This window comes from Apis mellifera, linkage group LG5 (assembly GCF_003254395.2).
Source record: "Apis mellifera strain DH4 linkage group LG5, Amel_HAv3.1, whole genome shotgun sequence".
In the NCBI taxonomy this organism is placed as follows: domain Eukaryota; kingdom Metazoa; phylum Arthropoda; class Insecta; order Hymenoptera; family Apidae; genus Apis; species Apis mellifera.
Window position 1 is genome coordinate 4452254 of NC_037642.1, and position 13703 is coordinate 4465956.

Sequence of the window (13703 nt, forward strand, 5' to 3'; positions counted from 1 at the left end):
ACGGAATTCTCTTAAAAATTGTTTCGTGCATGGTGAAAATATTTCGCGCGCAATGGATGTGGAAAAGGGGTGGAAATCGTGTGTCGCGAAGGGGCGGGATTCGATGACTCGAGATGATACGGAAGCGAGGGGAATAAAAAAGAAAGAGTGTATTTCCGAGATAAAATTGTACTGAATTCGTTGGATAAATTTGATATTTATGATCTCTTAAAGCTTCGACCCTTCATTGTTATAAATCAGTTTGAAAATTCGAAACAACGAGTTGATTTTTGAAAGAAGAAATATCATAGGAAGGTAAATTTATAATATCTATAATTCTATTATAGTTTATATTTTTTTTTATTATTATAGATCAATTAGATATTTTAAAAATTGATTTAGAACATCGATGCATGAATCATAAATTTGAAAAAATTTCTAATATGTGTTAATAAATTATTTATTTTCAACATTTCTAATAAGAAATTAAGGATATCTCAAATAAATGATGTGTAAGTATTATCGATTCGATTTTATCGAATTTTATTGAGATATACAAATCGTATGAGATAAAAGGGTTAAAATTTAAAAATATTTCCAGGTCGGGATCTCATTTCTGGGATAGAGTTCGTTTAAGTCAGAAATAGAGGGTTCCGGGTACGATTTATACTTTCTAATCTGCCACGCCGGAACCTTACAACTATCTCGTTCATGTGAATTACAACGCACGATAGTATTTCACGTGGTGGCTCGCGTGACCGGAATTGGGGATTACGCGGGATTAAACGGTGTTCCAGGCACTCGATGATTGTTTGCATTGCGTCCCTCGCGAGATCCCAGCTTCTCGAATTGTTTATTTCTTCCTGTAATCGATTTCATCCATTCAGGTACCCATTCCTCTCCCCCCATCGATTTTGGATTTTTCGAATCCTGTATGTAGGGCATGTAAATCCGGTATGTTTCGATAGGCTTAGTTGGATTTACCGTATACTGATAATTTGTTATCGCACTATTTCAAAGAGAGTAATAAGGAAAGAGATTTGTGAACGAATGAAAATTTTGAGAATTTAATATATTGGCGAGAAATCGAAAGTAATTGAAATAATTTTTTTATTTTAAAATTAAATTATTTTTGTTGCTCACAAATGATTCTTTGTATAATCTAATTTACATTTATACATATAATTATATTTTTAATCACATCAACACGTAATCAATCACAATAATGCATCATTTCAAATCATCAATGTATAAATTTTCAAAGGATATGTAAGTAAATCACAGTTGTGGGTGAGAGGATGTTTTAAGTTCAATTCAAAGAGACAGTGATTACTAATGATCCTGTTTTTTCTTTTCAGATTTTCCTTTTAACAATAAACGTAATAAACTACAACAACATAAGGCTGAATTATTGTTAGACGTGTGAGTAATGGTACTTCAAGATTGGAGGAAATTTATAAAATGATATTTACGAGAAAGGATATGACTTTCTTAAAGAACGGGTATAGCATTGTAATATATGAATGAAATTTGGAGAAATTAATTGTTATATTATGCAGATAGGAAACGGAGATTAAAGGTTATTAAATTATAGTATGACATGTAAATGACTTTGGTCAAGCGGATTTTTCTGGTTTAATGCGAGATTAATTGTTGTAAGTTGTATAATTTTTAAACAATTTTTCGAGGAAATTTATGCACGATAATATAATATTAGATTTTATTCGATGCATAATATTCCTTCAATTTCTACTTTTTATATTAAAAAAGAAAAAAATTTATACCACTTTGTACGATGATGGTTGCATGTTGTTACCGAATATTTAATCGTTACTAACTGTCGATAAAGAATTTCTTATCCTTGCAACGTAATAATTACCCAAGCTTAATTCGAATCTAATGTTAACCAACAAAGTAGCAATCATGCGTAATGCAACTATTACTATTACCTCGCAAACTCAAAGTTATCGTACGTATTAACCAATAATTACGATAAAATCCAATCTAGCATGCACGCAATGCATCGTTCATTATTCTAATTACGGTAAGCAATATCTCTACGTAGGTGCAAAATTTCATCGTGCCAAGTTTCAAAGCGTTGGATGATTTATGGTTACGAGAATTTTACTAAAATGCACTTGTAGAACGTTACTTGTCTCGTTAATAATTTTTTTGACACGGCATAAACGACCCTTAACTTAACTTCAACAATATGACGAGATCCATCTTTGAAGAGTATCTAACCTGATCCTATAATTTATAAATGCTGTGAAAAGAAATTACAATTATCAAAGTTAATTTTAACCATTCAGAGTATCAGCACTGTAAGTAATTCCTTGGAAAAATTTCCAAGCGAAGTTTTCATTTATTTTTACAATTCAACAAAACAAAATTCTCATAAACATATTTTCTTTTTTCCAGAACCGTGCCATAATCCACGATTCAAAATTCCCGCCATACATTCGACTCAAGAGTTAATCGCGTCCAACAAACGAATTAATCCCTTCCGCTGCTCTTTACGACTTTTACGATGCTTCTAAATTGCAAGAATCTCAGGATTAAACCGTGCAACTTACGGTTAATTAATTTTATCGTCTGAATAGAATCGTCTCCCTGCCGCGTCTCGAACCAATCCTCTCATTCTTATGCAAAACTCGCGCGATCGAACCGATACGATCGTTAACGAAATATCGGCACGAAACCTCCAAAAAAAGAAAAAGAAAAGGCTTGGTCTGTAATTCATAAAGGAGCCGAAACTTGGCTAATTCAGAAATTGCCCTCCCCCGTGTAATTACAAACCAGAGTGTCCACCAGTATCCGGCTTTATTATCCTAATTTACGCGCGGCTGCCGCTCCTTATTGCGCAATTAGGCGACGTGATACAAGGATGAATTTAGGAGGGAAAGGTTTCGAGATGATTGAATAGAGGTAATTGATACAGGGCGATGAAGGGCGAAGAATTTTTTTTTTTTGGAATTTTTATTATTTTTCCTTCTCTGTGATTTCTTTCCTCGTGATATTTTCGCGAGGAATAAAATCTCTTCATAAGATCCCTTTCAATAATATACGTTTGATGTTTCATTTTTTTAGAAGAATTAAATATTGTTTCTAAATTTAAAAAATTACCACGTAATCTTCGTGGTAAAATATTTTATATTGAAACTTTTACTTATACTTTTAGTTTATTTGCATGCACCGAGTCGTTTAGTTCGTGTTTAGAATTTTTTACAGCCTTTATACATAATTTTCAACGATTTCAGGTTCTTGGAAATGATCAAAACATCGTTTTACCAGAACGATTTAACGACTCGCCGGAGGGTTAATGATACAACCATAAATAAGGAACGGTAATAAGCGTCGAATCCAAGCAGGAAGTTGCTCGTAGTGTATTAACTACTAAGGATAAGCTTTAATTCCTCGTCCTGGTAAAATTCGCCTTCGAAATATATCGAATCAATCTCTTCTCCATCGCCTCGAACCGGCTTTCCCTCGAATCCAACTGGTGCAAAGGGAACAAGAGAAAATTTGCAAGTATCGGTGCTCACCATCGAATATCCAGCGGCCTATCTCAAGGAGAATCGCTCATAAATATTTATCCGGGCGGTATTATCGCGAGTACAGGGCTGGTCCTCTCTCTCCGCCAGGCTTGTCCAAGCGTTCAAATCTCCGGAAGTCGGGCATCGATCCGGCCTTGATGCACTCGCGGATCGGTTCATCCGGTCGGCTTAGCAGCGTGCTTGTTCAGTTTTCACGAGACTCAAAGCGAGAGAGGAATCGGGACTTCGCGTTAATCCTCTTTCTCTCTCTCTCTCTCTCTCTTTCCCTCCTAGTCAACTCGGTATAATCTTAACTAACGAGAAAACGCCGGGGTTGGAGTAACACGGCGAACCTGTGAAGCCCTGCTCTGTGAAGGGATCGCCGTCCACGTTTCCACGACTCCTTTTTACGAAGCCACGCGGAAGGATTAACGTCAGGGTGATTTTCAACGTGGTTGTTGCATGCTAGGACGAGGCAGACATGTTTTCTTCTTGGTACGTTTTTATGACTGAGGAATCGAGGAAGATTGATTTTTTAATTATTAGTTAATATTTATCTAAAGATATTATTAGGTTCTTTATATATAATAATAATTTGGTGAAAAGTAGTGATATATTTTAAGTAATTTAATAATTGATCAATGATTTAGTAATTCGTTTTATTTTTAGATTTATCTTATTTGGAAAGGGAATAGAAAATTTGGAAAGAATTTCTCGTTTGAATGATAAGTATTAATTATTATATTGGTATATGGAGAAGAATATACTTGGAATAGAACAATTATTATTTATCTGAATTGAAGATCTTTTCATAAATCTACGTAAAACCTTCCAAAAGTTAATCTAAAAAACAAATTGATACAAGAATCAGCAATACGTAAATTCTTAGCGAAGAAATTAATTCATCTCTATCTATTCCATTCGATTCCAAATCTCTCCTCGAATGCATAGTTCGAAGTTCGATAATTCGAGTCACGAACTTCTGAACCGCCTCGACTCCACCATCTCTAAAAATCCCTTCTCCGCCCAGGAACCGCAATTTCTCAATCCCGATTGTCCAAAAATCCCCGCTTGAAAGTGGCTACAAATTTTCATCGTGTACAGAAAAATTCCCCCCCTCCCCATTCACCGTACATTTCCCCCTCCAATATGCTTGGAGGCAACATTTATCACCGGATAGTAGAGCGCACATTAAAGCTCGAAAATTTTCCAAAAACCCACTCACCGAAATGATCCATGAATCCGCATTTATTTTCGTGGGCGGAACGACTGTATAAAAATATCCACCTTCGCTTCCGGTATCGCGGCCGTAAGAAGAAGCCCGACAAGTTGTCATGAATTGCAGGCAATTTCGTTTCCATCCACCCCCCTCCAGAAGGAAGAAAACTTGGAAAGGAGAAGGAGAAGGGAAACAATCGTGAGAGAGATGAATGTATATATGTATGTATGTGAATGAGAATGGTGGAGAGATGCACGATAGGGCGAGGGATAAAATTGTTTGTAAGTTACGACAGGTTTCAGGATAGGGTGGCACGCCTACGAATTAGGTTAGTGTACGGGAAGCTAGTGGAATGGTGAGATTAGGCGAGCTCGTAAGTTGCAGCTAATTTTCTTCTTAAAAATTAGGGGACTGGTGGCCCTACGTGCTTTGAAATGAGTTGGAGGAAATGTGGATGCGATGAACTGGGAAATGAAAATTAGAAGAATAAGAGAGGAGAGGATAGAAGATTGAGTGAAACGTAAAATGAAGAAATTGATGTGAGTGAAAAAATTGTTCGTTGCATATGGTTAATAAGTTAGTAAGTTATGGTTATAAGTTAATAATGAATTTTTCGAAATAGAAATGTGGATTCATGATAAGAATATAAAAATTCACTGATATACTGGTTGGTATACAACTTTCGAATCCCATTTCTTTCACTCAAGTTCATCGAATCAATCGATCCGTCTAATTCATCATTTTATTCACGTCAAACAACTGATCGATCACATCGATTACAATTATCAATTAATCTTGGTAAAATTCTCGTTTCATTTCAGATAAAATAAGAGATAAAATCAGCATAAAGAACGGGAAACGGTTAATGCGTGCAGCTACTTTGGACATTAATTTCATATTATCGCTCGCCGGAGAATATTTGTCTCGACACGCCTTATATTTTTCGCCATCTCGAACAGGTATGCAGGTAATGTTTTTTCCGGCATAATTACTCGAAGGAACGATCTCTCGCGTCTCGTTAGAAACGTTAGAAACGCAAGGCTGTTTCACGTCCACCTGGTAAAAAATTAAAACTTTGATCGCCAATTTCGAACGGTTTCGTTCGGTATGTCCATTTTTTGCTGGTCGACTAATCAGCCGATCTGACGCTGAGAAATTATAGCATGCGGCTACTGGCGCCAGATTCCGGTTATTTCCAGGTGCAAATAATTTTCTAAAGATTTTCTATGCGGCAAATGTGTAGTAACGATGGAAAGGAATGATATAGGAGATTGGTGAATTTTGAAAGAGGGATGGGCGTGGATCAGTCATGGTTGAGCGATCGTGAATAGTGTGTTAGATGGAGTAAAGGAAAATTGACGAAGGAAATTGTGCATTATTATGTCGTATCGATTATTAATTACTTTAAGGAAGAAGAAATCAATATTATACGTGTTCCTAAGTAAAGGATATTTAATGAAATATACAAAATAATTATCAAGTATATATCGAATAAAGATTAATACATATGAAGAATATTATTAATAAAAAAATTAATAGTTCTAGTCAATTGATGATTTATCAATTAATTGTTTAAAATAAAGATAGCTTTCCATGAAATTTCTACTAAAGAATTTTAAAATTTTACGATGCAAAATACATATATTTATATAGGAATAGAAGAAAAATGGGATATTTGTAAAAATCAATGAATGAATTGAACTAAAAAATATAAGTGAGAAATGGTCGTAAATAAAGAACAAGAAAAATCCCAAAGTGGTCAAAATAGAATGTTTTCGAGTGAAACGAATGGTCGATTCAAACTTAAACGAGGAGTGGTGCGATTAAATCAGTCTGAAACGGAGCCAACGACAAGAATTATCCTAAGTAATACAGTTGGAAGTAGATTGGAAGGAAATAGAGACAGATAGTGGGATGTAATAAAAGCTCTTGGTATACTTGGAGAGGGAAAAGTCGTAAATTAATCGACCGGAAGTAAAGAGTTTTTAAATTGGACGAATTTAACTTAGAAGTTTAAGTGGAACAATCCTAAACGAGGCGGATAAATAACGACATAATGATAAAAAAAATAGTCGAAATGTGGAAATACAATGCTATTTGGTCTCTGGTCAAAATAAAATTTCTCCAATTTTCCAATATTTTCAAGATATTTTTGATTATTAACAATTTTCTCTCGGCCAATAAAATTTATAAACCGATCGTTCAATTAAAATTTTTTTAATCGAAAGCAATATTTTTCCCCGTAATAATTCATCCATTGTCATTAATAATGTATAACGATAATTGACAGTAATTTTTTTAACAAGTTATTTTACGGTTAATTTATCTTTCAACGTGTTATGATCGATAGACCGGTTGGATATCGTTTCTTTAACAACGGTTTGTAACAACATCAGCGAAGGGCAGATAAAATATTCAGTGGCAATTATAAAAACAAAATGAAAATTGCTTGAATCATTTATGAATACAGCCTTCTGCAATATCTATCGTATAAAAACACGACGCTGTTCATCGTCGAATAATACACGATAATAATTAATGCAATTTCTTTCGAGTAAATAGATTCGGAAGAACGGTTTAATGAAAAATGATTCTGAAAACAATTAATGCCCAGTTATTCTTTATTTAAAATAATATAAATTAATAATTTAGGAAAATAATATATTTATTATTTGTCCTAGTATAATATATATACATTACATCATACAAATATTTTAAATTGCTTGCAATTAAAAAAGAGAAACAATATTGAAATTCAATTTAATTAAAAGATAACATTCAGTTTCTCTTCCTTACAAAATTATAATTAAAATTGGACGTATAATTTAAAAAGGAAGGAAGAGAAATCTAATTATATTCTATTTCTAATTGTAATCATTTTATATAATTATTTTTCAGTGAAAATTCTCGAAATGAAAGGAACAAGATCGACTGGTAACATCCAAACCCAAATGGCGACAGACGTCAAATGCATGCAGCCATAGAAATGAGAGTGCCGCGTTCAAATCGAGGTTTATTGATGATCCACGTAATGTGGAAACGAGGAGGCACATACCAATCCTGGCCAATTAAAAACGACACGTTGATCGATTTGCGCGAATATTTGCGCATCGTTTTCCATCGAGCTTAGTTGTGCAACCACCGCTTTCATCACTACCTCGAATTCCACACGATTTTAACGCTGTTTTTCATGACGAGTGATTTTCCAATCGATGGACGAGCATATTTAAAATTGTAATTTTAGTTCTTTTTAGCGATGTCTCGTCGTGTTTCATCGCGATTTCATTCGATTTGACGTGTGATGCGATTGAAATGCATAATTACGAATCATATATCACTTGTCAATTAATCAATCAATTTTCACATCGATCTTATAATGGAAGTTATAAAATTTACAAATGATGATTTTTTCCAAATTTTCGCCCCGTGTATTATCAAGTTTATAGAAAATTGAGATAAAATGACTTCGATTTTTCACGTGAAAATTTGAATACACTGTATTGGAATATCGTTGATCCATCAGCCTCGAGAATCATCATAATCGTTGAAACGAAGCTCGAATTCGAATGTACTCGAACAGGGAGAGGGCGACACATTCGCCATTTTCGATTTTGGAAAATCCGTTCGGTCACCGGTAGTCGTGACCCGCGAAACTCTTCGACAACTATTTGGAACGAATTCCGAAACTGTCCGATTAACCGGAAGGACGTGCCGGAAGTACATTTCTAGGGAACTGATGCAGTGATCGTAACCGTGTCGGTATTCGTTGTGCGGTTTCGCGCGGAGAACTATTCAGAACTGGCGGCCACCGTGGCCGAAACTGTCAATTTCCTTGAGACGGTCACTCTACCGTCAAAAATACATCCAACCTCTTCTTTCTTTGTTCCGTCTTCAAGTTTCCAAGTAATGGGGATCGGGAAAAGGAGAAACTATTTTCACTTCGGTTGGTATGGAATAATGCAACGATAATAATTGAAGCTGATCGATAAGATCGTTGGTATAATTGAATTCTGAGAATTGAAATTACGTTTGATAAATACAAATAGGATTGATTATTATTTCGATGAATTATGCTGTAGAGAAAAATTGTTTTCCATCATTGACGAATTAAAATGATGAATATGGACATTTTGTCATGATTCTACAGCAAGAATAAATTTTTATTTCATAATTTTAAATAGAAGGATTTGTTAATTCTTAGCTCTTTTGTTTTCAGAATAAAAAATTGTTTCCTCCCCATGGATAAAGAGCAATCCGATTATGAAAAGCTGTAAACGAACTTTCCAGTGGATCAATTAATTTTAAACAATTTTTGAGTGAAAGAATAAAATATCTAAATAAAATAAGAAATAACAAAGAAAACGATCATGAAATTATGGAAATTACAAATTGGAACAAACCAAAGGAATTAAATTTAATTAAATATTCACGAAAATAGAAGGAACAAGAAGGAAACACAAGAAGAAAATGAAAACAAGAAAGGAGAAGAACAGAGATAAACATAAAGAATGGCAAAGATCTGTCTGTGAAAATTTCTGATAATCTTTTAAAATCATTCTTCAAGTTTTATTCTCATAATAATCTTCCCGGATAAAAATTTATTCGATGATCCCTCTCTCACAATAGGTGGGTGGTTCACTTAGTGCGTGAGACGTGAAAAATTCGAATTTATCCAGGGTGATTCTGTTCGCGCCAATGCATCATCAATCACTGCTCGATTCCGGCTTCTGTCTTCGATTGGACGCCATTTGTGTATCCAGTGAATCGGTTTTTGCGACCCGGAAATCAATAACACCCGCGAACAATACTTCAGAACGCTTACGGTTTTGCGAATCATGCTGAAATATCATTCTGATGAATTTCACGATTCTTTTCCTTCGTCAGCGACGTGTATTTGTATTTTGTTGCCGAGTAAGTTTTTTCTTCAAAATTTCTTTCGCATCGTATCTATTTGCAATCTCTAGATTTTTTAGAAAGAAAATTTGGAACAAGAGAAGATCAAATTATTCGATCTTATTCACCATTAATGTATATTAAATTAATTCCCCTCTCGAAACTTTGATGATAACAAGGATGAGAAAAAGAGGTAATTAAAAATTTTATTTTCAAATTCTTTCGTACGAATTCATACAGCAATAATTGATCATTCATATTAAACAGTCTCGTGAAGATTAAAAATTCTTTTGTCGTCGATCAAATTTTAAAACTTGTCACGATATCATTATATATTTATACATTTTTCTATTCAAGAATAATAAAATAAAAACCAACTTGATCAGTTGTTGAGAACTTTTCTGACGAAAAATTAAGCAAGTAACCTACTCATTTTTCCAAGCTTCATTTCCAACAAGAAGCGACCAAGAGATAGAGATAACGTTAACGATGAGAAATGAAATCGGTCGAAGGTGAAGAATCTGTACCCGTGGCGGATTTTTCATGGCGCCATCGGATCGGACGGAGAAGGGGGTAGGTTGTCATCGAGGAGAGTACGAGGGTTGAAAACAAAGCTCGAGATGAATGGCGCTTTTCGCGTGACACTCGCGAAAAACGTTTGTCCTGCTGTGAATCTTGATGCTCAGAGCTCGTAAAAATTTCAGCAAGAAAGCCTCTTCCGGCTCGTGTGAATCAAGCCTCTGTCTGACTGCTCGAATAGAACAAACAAGATGGAATTTAGATACCAGTCGAAGGAACTGGGACTCGTTGAGAGATATGCAATACAGTGTCATCTGGCGAAATATGTGGATTATTAAAACATGGATATATTACAAAAATTCATCATTGCTTTTCGATTATGGAATATATATATAATCTTTTATCGATCGAAAGAATAAACTGTTTGAACATTTGGACAAAAGGTTGCTTGTTAATTAGTGCATACACGATAACAATGACCTGTTATGCTATGCAAAAAAGGAAGGAAGGAGAGTTTGCACGAAAGAGAAGTATAAATTGGATTCAGCGATGCACAATGTAATTCGTTATTTTTCGTATCGTGTTTGGCTTTCCGCAAACATGACGGATATCGTTTCGTTCCGTGTTAATTATTCCATCCTTACATCCACGCCCGTCTCTAATTAACGAAATTATCGTTAATCAGGAGAATGAATTGATAATTGGCTCGATCACCGTTTTTTCAAAAAAGGTTTTAATCAATTTTGTCGACAGATTGAAAAAAAAAAGCCGGTTATTATTAACTTTATGAATAAAAATATTTTCAGGTTGGTAAGATACAGAGAGAATTTTTGCTTTTGTGATATAATAATAGATTGGGTTAACTCACTGAAGAAAATTGTAGGATTATATACATTGTGAGTTAGTTAGTGAGTTGTTTGGTTAACAAATTTGCTTATTTTCACATTTTAAAAAGATGAAATATCTGTCTAAATGAGATTTGATTAAATGAATTTTTACAAGTGCATCGTTCAGAAAGTAAAATTAATAATCAAGTAAAACAAATTTTTTTAAAAAATTATTCAAATAATTCTCATTCCAAGATGTTTCTCTTAGGATTTAATTTATATAATAATTGAAAAATATTGTAGGTAGATGGATTTGAAACATAAATTTAAAAATTTCTGAAATATATCATGACAAATGTCAAGTTTGTCTGCTATATTCTGTTTTTATTTAAAATTATCTGACATACGTTATTATTAAACAAAATTAATTTTAAAATGTAAAGTAATGTATAATATGAGTATATAATATAATATATTTTGCGACGTATAATTTTCGAGAAAGGGAGAATCTCTCTCTTATGAATAAAATTTAATAAACGAAGTTATTTGACATATATATGTTTATGTGTACTCGTGCAGATAATTTAATAAAATATATAAATAATTTTTGCATATCATACGACTGTTTCCCAGCAGAGACTAGGCACAGCACCAGGTTAAATTAGTAGAAAAGATATTATCTGATTTTATAAAAGAAATTTTTAATTTTAAATATTATTAAATATTTTCAAAATTTTAATCTATATATTTCAATTGCACGTTTTTTTTTTAATTTTAAAATTTTTCGACATATTAGATATCAAAAATTAATTAATTACCTTTCAATTTTAATTTCAAATTCACAAATATGATTTTAAATTTGAATTTAAATTTTCAGATATCAAGATTCTCAATGCTTTGTCTATAATATCAACATTCATTTACTACTGCAAACACAATTTGGAAACTTCACTTAAAGTAATCTTTTGCATCAACGAGACCCAACCCTTTATGTACAATCTATAGCAAAATTTGAAAATAATAAAAATAGAAAAAAAAAGAAAGAAAGATAAATCAAGATATCAGAAAACAACAATAATAAAAAAAAGAATATAAGAGAGTAAAAAGATGAATCAAGGGAGAAAGTAGACAGAAATCGGAAACAACGACGAACTAGAATGACATAAAGGGGTGACAGGATGAAAAGAGGGAATGAACAAAGTGCAAAAAAAGCCAGTAAAGTTTTGTACGTGGCAAAAAATGCTTGTATGTCGCGCATCACCTCGCTTAATGACCAGAACCAGTCTACAAGGGTTGAAATTAACGTGCTCTCTAGTTATTTATCGGCTGAGAAGCTTTCAATTCCAAGGGTGAACGAGTATGAGAAAGGGAGGTCTTTCTTTTTTTTTTTTTTTTCGTCGATTGAAAAAGAACATGAAAGTTGAGGAGGACATACAATGGCGCTTTCCTCGCGTGACAAGCGCGAGGAAACCGTTTGTTTACCGTGAATTATGTCAGTCGATACGAGGAGAGTAAAAAAAGAGAGACGAGGAAAGGGTGGCTCGATATGCTCTCCAAGTTGTGTGAACTTTTTCAAGTATTGGTATTTGTGGAAAATTTAGATGTTGAGAGAAAAGGATTTTAGGATCTGTGATCTTTTAATATCTTTTCGAAAATATTTTAAACGTAGAAATAAAATTTAATATTAATGGAAATATAATATAATTTACAGATCTTCAAGATCCCTTGACAGACTTTATCACAAGATTTTACAACTACTACTACTACAACCAACTCTAGAAGAAACATATACGAGTATAAGTTTGACAAGTAATTCAAGTTCAGTTTCAATTTGACAGTTTATATTTCACATGAGAATTTCATCAGCAATATCATCAGAATTTTATTGAGACCCACGTTATATTCTTACCACGTTCATTGAATATTTCTCATATCCAAGTTATAATATAAAAGAAAAAAAAAATAATCATTACACGTTGAAAGAAACAATTAAAACTTGCTTCGATTAAAATAAATCTCTCGTCAAAACGATTTATCTCTTTTCCTCGTCGAAACCAGTTTCTCAAACCAGATTCGATGCACGCTCCATAGAATTGAGACGAGAAAAAACTGGAAATGACTCGCAACAAGCGGAAATCATCACTGAACGAAAGAAGAATCGTTTATTTTATCGCGTAAAAGAAGAAAAAAAAAATTTATCCTTAATGAATCGTAAAACCTGCTACGTAAAATCCATTTTAGATCAGAAAATTAACTGGTCAGTCGTCGATCCAGTCTTCTTCTTCCTTTTTTTTTTATTACACGTGCAAAGGGAATGGATAAAGAACGTGGAAAGTTCTTCTCTCCGTATTTACGAGCGCGGAACTCGACGTGGAAAACAAGCACGGTCGAACTGGAATAAGTCTCTCAGATCCTCTGGAGGATCGAACAAAGGGGTGGAGCACTTTTAGTATTTGTAACAGGCTCGCTTTGTCGCGCTTAATTTCCGAGATTTACGAATCGATGGAAATTTACGCGAGTTACGGGGGCCAGAATCTCCATCCCCTTCCAACTTTCGAACCAAGCTTCGAAAAGGCTTTAAACAGATTTATGCGTTCCCGCGGCCTCCGCACCGACTACTCCGTATTTCGACGTTTATTTCACGGACTTCGTTGTTTCGTTCCCTCCACCCCCGCATTTTAACTATCTATCCATCCCGGCTGGAAAATTTTCGGCCGGATCGAGAATTGA

General features: G+C 33.9%; 1 protein-coding gene and 2 long non-coding RNA genes across 6 annotated transcripts in view; 2 read left to right on the forward strand and 1 right to left on the reverse strand.

Moving 5' to 3' along the window:
• LOC408824 (immunoglobulin-like and fibronectin type III domain containing 14) overlaps positions 1-13703 on the reverse strand; it is a 416641-nt gene that overhangs the window by 159600 nt on the left and 243338 nt on the right. The gene's annotated exons all lie outside the window — the stretch shown is intronic.
• LOC113218795 lies at positions 417-4037 on the forward strand. Its single transcript, XR_003304713.1, has 4 exons — positions 417-1634; positions 2045-2303; positions 2401-2907; positions 3240-4037. It is a non-coding gene; the product is annotated as an uncharacterized LOC113218795 (long non-coding RNA).
• Positions 4193-10900, forward strand: LOC113218794. The gene is made up of 5 exons (XR_003304712.1): positions 4193-5062; positions 5142-5273; positions 5556-5701; positions 7633-10200; positions 10332-10900. It is a non-coding gene; the product is annotated as an uncharacterized LOC113218794 (long non-coding RNA).